Here is a 7746-nt window from a genome sequence, read left to right as displayed (position 1 = left end):
TTTGAGAGGGAGGGAGAGAGAGAGAGAAAGAGAGAGAGAACATGAGGGGGGAGGGGCATAGGGAGAGGGAGAAGAAGACTCCCCACTGAGCAAGGAGCCTGATTTGGGGCTTAATCTCAGGACCCCAGAATCATGACCTGAGCTGAAGGCAGCTGCTTAATTGACTGAGCCACTCGGGTGCCCCCAAAACTTTTTTTTAGAAGGATTTTATTTAGTTAGTTATTTATTTGAGAGAGAGAACAAGTCGGGGGAGGAGCTGAGGGAGAGGGATGAGCAAACTCTGAACTGAGCACAGAGCCAGATGCAGGGCTTGATCATACAACCTTGGGATCAGAATCCTGAGGTTACAACCTGATCCAAAACCAAGAGTTTAAGGCTTAACCTACTGAACCACCCAGGCATCCCAATCATGGGAAACTTTAAAATCACCTTTTGCAAGACTGAAATTAAAGCATGTGGATTCAGTGTTTATGGGACTCTGAGTTGCTCCCACTGCCATGATCCCTTTAGGTGCCATGCTTTCCTCCCTTTATGCTTTCCTCCCTGTGTTCTTGTCTTTCACTTGCATTTATCCCACAGCTCTGGAAGCAGGTAGACCTGCAGACAAATCTTGGGCAGTCTTTGATCACCCAGCACCTGTGTCTTTGTGAGATTAGATAATCTGATAGCACATATCATAGGGCTGGGGTGAGGCTCAACTAGTTAATACCTGTAAAGTACTTAGTATCTGGCATTCAAATTTCAAGTGTAAGTTCCATGGCTACAGGCATTTTTTTTGGGGTGTGCATTTTTGTTCACTGCTGCCTCCTCAGTGCCTAGAATAGTGCCAGACACCAAAGTAGGTGATCAGTAAATATCTGCCAATGAATGTATGGCATGAGGTTCACATTAAGTACTACTTATTGTTATATTCTTCTTTAGAGTTCAAGTTCCTGAGAAAAAAAGCCTCTTTTCTATAACTTTGTACAATATCTAAGGCAGACCATAGCTCCCTGAGTCCACTCTTGCCCTTCCTCCAAGCATATATTTGCTCTTTCCCTAAACCCTTTACATACTTCCTTATGTCCGTAGCATGAAGTCCAGTATCCTTCTTTTTTAAGATTTTATTTATTCATGAGAGATACAGAGAGAGAGAGAGAGGCAGAGACACAGGCAGAGGGAGAAACAGGCTCACTGCAAGGAGCCTGATGTGGGACTCGATCTGGGATCCAGGGATCATGCCCTGAGCCAAAGGCAGACGCTCAACTGCTAAGTCACTCAGGCATCCCAAAGTCCTGTATCCTTATGGTGGTTGACATGTACATCATGATTTGGCCCTTGTCTACTTACTCTTCATCCTTGGCTCCCTGATAGCAATTTGTCCCTAGCCAGTATCTGTAATAGAGCAGTTCTGTGCTCCAGTTTTACTGGACCTCATGGTTCCTCCAATGAGCTATCATTTTGCTTCCAGGCCTTCAAACATGCTTATTACTTTTGCCCCAATATTCTTTCATTCTCCTTTCTCTGGCTGTCTCATACTCATTCTTCAAGCTTCAAACTAAATGTTTCTTTCACAGTTGTCTTTTTTTTCTAAATATTTTATTTATTTATTTATTTATTTATTTATTTATTTATTTATTTGAGAGATAGAGAGAGAGAGAGAGAGAGAGAGAGAGAGGCACAGACACAGGCAGAGGGAGAAGCAGGCTCCATGCAGGAAGCCCCACGTGGGACTCGATCCCAGGTCTCCAGGATCACGCGCTGGGGTGAAGGTGGCACTAAACCGCTGAGCCACCTGGGCTACCCCACAGTACATTTTTCATAGACTCTCTAAAGTAGTTTAGGTATTTCTTTGCATATGCCTCTTTTGCATCGTTTAGCATACATTAATATTTGTTATATTGGTTTTGTACCTGATTGAAGAAATGATGAAGGCTGGCATCTAATTGGTATTGTTCAGTATGGTATCTCTGTAGCCTGTCCTAATGTGTGACACTCAGTAGGTGCTCACAGAGATATGTACAAATAAATATCAAGTGAAGAATATATAAAGAGCAAAGGCTTTGGACTCAGGCACATCTGGGTTCTGATTCTACCTTCACTATCTGCTTCTCCTGTGATTTTGGCCAAGATACTTACCTGTATAGAGTCCTATGTTTACTTATGTAAAATAGGGATAATACAACTGATCTCATAGGGTTTTTCTTAAAGGTTAAATAGGATACAGTATGCAAAACATTTCAAACTGAAACTAGCACATACATGTATGCTTAATAAAGTTAATTATTATAATTATTATCACTAGTAATCTGACTAAGCCTGGACATTAAGATAAGCTACTTATTTACTCATTGAGAACAAGTAAAACTTAACAAATAATTAGGAACACCTGTTTATTGTATTCCTTAATTAATCTCCGACATCAAGCTAAGCTAAATATATTCTTGACTTAAGGATGGAAAAAAACAACATATGAGTGTCCCTTCCCTAAACTAAGTGACCACTTTATTTATCTTCATATAGCATTTGTGGCTTCATGTTTCTCTTCTTACATCTGGCTCACATATATTATCATTATTGTAAGACTGAAAGGGAATCCAAGTATTTATGGTGAGCAGGTGAGCAGAAAATAGAAGTATTCATGAGCTTTGTATTGTGCAAGGCCCTTCATTTACAATCTCTCATGTATTGTTAGTAAATAAATAGAGAACGTATATGGTGGTTAAAAGCATGGCCTTTAAAGTCAGAGATTGAGGTTCAAACCTCAGCTCAACATTTTACAAAGTGGAACAACTTGGGCAAGCTTGTAAGGCAGGGCCTGGAACACAAGTATCCAATGAGTGGTTATTATGATTATGCTGTGAAATGGTAATGGGTAGACATTCATCAGGCTAATGATTTATTTATTTATTTTAAGAAAAACTCCCTTAGTCTAGACATATTGTTTCGCAGAGACAACACACTATTCCAGGGAAGTTCTCATCACTTTGTCACTGGAGAATGTTGATCCTCACTGTGAGCTGTTAAATAGGTGTGTTTCTTGGAGCAGAAACAGAAGCTGAATGGGAGAGCCTAACAGGTAACTGATGTTTGAAACTAGGACAGGTTTCATTTAAAATAGTTTGATGGCCCTTGTAAGTAGAAGTTGTCCAAGTATATTACTGCATGGTTGAAGGAAAACAAATGGATTCTAGTGGTCACAAGGGCAACAAGCAGGAAATAGAAAATAAATCAGGAGAGTTCTTGAAATGTGGTTATGGTGGTTGTATTGCTGGAATACGGCAAGTCAGCAACTTCTTTACTACTCATTAAAGGAACCTGTACTTCAGCAACTTGCCTGTATTGATTCCATTTACTTTGGTTATATCCTCTAGTGATTTAGCAAAGAAATGCCTACCTGGCTCAATGTGCCAAGAAAAAGAACAACAGGAAAGAGGAGGATCAAATGCAATGACTATGATGAGAAGCAGGGGTAGGGGCAGTGGTCCAAGAGGCAAGTATAATCTCCTCAGGTGGATAAAGGGGTCTTCCAGGCTCTTGGGTAGAGAATTCTTTTCAGTTAATCTCTTGTGTTTTGTTGAAAAAAAGAATTGATTTTTGTTCTCTATTTAAGAGAAAAGAGGGAAGGAGGGAGGGAGAAAATTATGTACAGAAATCATGTTAATATAGACAGAGGAGGAAAAAATGTCCCATCATTGTCATTATTCATACATAGATTTGCAGAAAGAAAGCCTTTGAAAGACCAAAGCTTCATCTTACTTGCTCCCCTCTTCTCCTTCAAGTATAGATGGTTCTAAAATGTCCTTGGCCTTTTCTTTTGTAAGGACTTAATCTTTGCCTACTGCTATTTTCAGGCTAGGCATTCAGTACAATGTAGATTAGTGAAAGCCAGAGAGTGCCTGGAATACCTATGATCAATGCATGTCCCAATATCTCCTGATTGATCACACATGAAAACCCAAATCTACTTTTACTGATCAGCTTTTAGAAAGGAAAGAATGTGAACAAACACTCTAAATTGGATTACGGGCATTCGATATTTATTTTTTTTAAGATTTTTAAAAATTTATTTATTCATGAGAGACACACACAGAGAGAGAGGCAGAGACATAGACAGAGGGAGAAGCAGGCTCTATGCAGGGAGCCCGGCATCACGTTTTGCGCCAAAGGCAGACGCTCAACCTCTGAGCCACCCATCTTCCCGACATTCAATATTTAATGAGCTTTTCATTATTGCTAGCCACCTGACATTTATATGAACCATTCTTTTCTTAAAGAGAGTATTCATATGGATTTTCCTTTCATGAATGAGGATGAGTAAATGAGTCTGTTGAAAGTTTTCAACACTGAGTGGCCACTGAGGTCACTATCTATGCTGGCGAGATATGCTTAGGATTTTTAAGTTATTTTTTACGAATGTGCAATTAAGACAGTGTTGTTACATGCTTTGATGATTTAACACCTTACACTGATGGCGGTCATTTCTTTACTGGACCTTCTTTTTTGCACATTTTTCCCCACAGGATCCTTTAAATGTGTAAATTTTAACCATTTTACAGCTGAAGAACATGGACTTTCAGCAGGACTCAGCAGTATTAATTTTTCTTTGCTATGGTACCTCTGAATTTGATCGGAATAATACACAATAGATTGGTGTAGCTCGACATCAATAGACAACGACTTTGCTGGAGACGTGTATGTTTTCAACCTATGCCAAAGGAGAAAAAAGTTGAATACAATTTAAAAGCAAGAAATAACCTAAGTGGTTTCCATTGGGAGAAAATACAGAAGAAATATAATGAATATCGTAGTATACACCCAAATTAACCCCTCCTCATCCCCTTTAGGACTGAAGCCCTTGTCTTTTGGCTCCTGGGAGGGTTCGTAGCTAACCACCCTCAGATGGAGCTATCTCCGATGGTTTTCTTCAAAAAGCTGAAGGGAGCTTCCTTGTCCAACTGTCCCTTTTCCAGGCACTCAGTGACTGGTGGATATGGGAGATGAAATTTTGACCTCTGGCCCTAGTTTGAGGGAGCTCTGAAAGGCCACCCAACTCCAGAGCTCCCGTAGCATTGGCGGGGACTTTTGTTGTTACCATGTCATGGTTCTCTGTCCCCTGTTTCTGACAGCCCTCAAGGATACTGATGCAGAGAACACTCCCCAGTAAATTGCTGTTCATCAAACTTGAGATGAAGGGAATAATGATAGCAAATGTTAGTGAGTTCTTAACACATGCCAGATCCTGTTCTGAGTACTTTACATGAAACACTCACTATACCAGCTGAGCTAGAGCTCAGGAAATGGAGACATAATAAGATTAAGAAATTTGTCTGTAGTTACACAATGGGGAGTGGAAGTGTCAGGATTCAAATCCAGGCAGCCTGGAAGGGCAGCAAAGGATAAGCAATATCAGCAGAGAGGGAGGAGAAAGGAGAGAACAGTTAGAGAAGTACGGGGGACACATGGTACAACATTGGCGGGGGGAGCAGAAAAAAAAACGCAGTAGGAAAGGGTAATGGAGGGAGGGTCTGAGAAGGATTAAGCGGAGGCCTTTAGATTTCCTCATATGTAGAGCTAGTGAAGTCAAATTATTAAACTTTCTTTTTTTACAAAAGGTATACCTTACTTTTATCAAAATCTTGAACCAGGGGCAGCCCCAGGGGCCCAGTGGTTTAGCACCACCTTCAGCCCAGGGCGTGATCCTGGAGACCTGGGATGGAGTCCCACATCAGGCTCCCTGCATGGAGCCTGCTTCTCCCTCTGCTGGTGTCTCTGTCTCTCTCATGAATAAATAAATAAAATCCTAAAAAATATATATATATATATACTGAACCAGAGAGTTTCTCTAAGCCTCAAAAATGAATGCATTAAAATTCTAGAGTCTGATAAAACCAATAGTGGTGCAGATGTGAAACAACAGAAGTCTATGGCCGGGCCCTGGTACCACTGCTGTGACTCCACCTTGTAAAATTGAACAGCCTCATCACCTATGACCCAGCAACTGCACCACTAGACACACACCCCAGAGAAGAGTCTGCATGCCTCCTAGGTGATGTGTAGAAGGATGTTCATAGTAGTATTGTAAAAGTAAAGAACTGGAGACAGTGACAATAATCCATTAAGGAGAGAATGGGTAAGTAAGTTGTGGTCTAGTTACTAGCACAGTGACACTTAGAGCAACTCTACATGAATGAATCACAGTGATAGGCAAAGCATGTGAATCCTACATACATAAGGGCAGTTGAAATAAGCAAATTTCAAAATAAAAATAGTGAGATGGACAGAGCACTTATTCTGTGTAGGACACTATTCTAAGTACTTTACATATGTTAATTCATTTACTTCTACCAAGCCCCTAAAAGGTTAGGTATTATTGTCACCCTTTTTTATAGAAGTGGAAACCAAATCATGCAGACATTAAGTAAATTACCGAAGGTCCCACAGATACTAAATGACAGAGCTAGAATTTGAACACAGGCTGCTTAACACCAGAGATCATCCTCTTAGCACTCTAACCTTTGCCAGGTACTATGGTTCAATTCTTAAATGAAGTTTAAAAATAGGCAAAACTAAATATATATTGTGTATCAATGTGTTTGTCTGTAAATATATTACATAATTTCTCTCACACATACTATATATAGTATGTGAATATTATATATTATTATATGAATATTATATATAAATATGATACAGGGAATAATGAACTCCTAATTCAGTGTTGTCTTTTTAGTGGAGAGACAGTGGAAGGGGACAGGGAAGGAGAGTATAGATAGATAAGGTATTGGTAATTTCTAGTTCTTGAGATGATAGTGGGTGTTTTGTGGCCTCTTCTGCTTCACAACCATATAATACATAAATGTAGCATGTAAGTCATGCATCCAACATTATTACATTAAAAAAGGAACCACCTGGGGAATCTGCTGAAATGTAAATTCATAGGCCCAACTTGAGAATTTTAATTCAGGGCCAGGAATATGCATTTTTAAAAAATATATTTTTTTAGTTATTTGAAACAGAGAGAGAGAGCACAAGTGGGGAGGAGGGTCAGAAGGAGAGAGGGAGAAGTGACTTCCCACTGAGCAGGGAGTCTGATGTGGGGCTCTATCCCAGGGCCCTGGGATCATGACCTGAGCTGAAGGCAGATGCTTAACTGACTGAGCCACCCAGGCGCCCCTTGGGAATGTGCATTTTAAAAGACAAGTCCAGGTGGTTGTCAAAAGGAGTCCAGAGCCTACAATATGAACATCCCTGAGATAGAAGGTGGGGCAGATTCTTACCCACTAGTATCAATGGTCTATTGCTACTTAACAACCTTAACTTAATGGCTCAACTAGCAATCATTTTCACAGTTGGGAGTTGAAGCTGCCACTGGATGGCCCTCAAGTGGCCTCTCACCTTCAGCAGACATCACTGGGATTTCCCCATGGTGTCAGAGAACAAGAGAAGCCGGGGCAGCTGTAAGGTGTCAGCAGTATGAGTCCTGGCATCAAGCGTTTTGGTTATAGTGTCATGGCCTGACTTTAAATTCTGCATTGCAGAGGCACCCATTTCAAAGATGACCATATCCAAAATAGGGCCAGCTATGGGACACAGCTACTAGCAAAACCACTAGATAAGGAGGCAGGACCTCCCATGCCTCTGCATAAAGTTCCACTTTTAGAAAGCCCTGGGGAACCTAGCTAACTCAGGAGTGACCCAGCTTCTCTCTCCCCTTGCCCTAATTCCTGCTCTTATGTTTTAAATTCATAAAGAAGAGACAGCCTG

The sequence above is a fragment of the Nyctereutes procyonoides genome, unplaced genomic scaffold (assembly GCF_905146905.1).
Source record: "Nyctereutes procyonoides isolate TBG_1078 unplaced genomic scaffold, NYPRO_anot_genome, whole genome shotgun sequence".
NCBI lineage: Eukaryota > Metazoa > Chordata > Mammalia > Carnivora > Canidae > Nyctereutes > Nyctereutes procyonoides.
Note: the sequence above shows the minus strand (reverse complement) of the source record.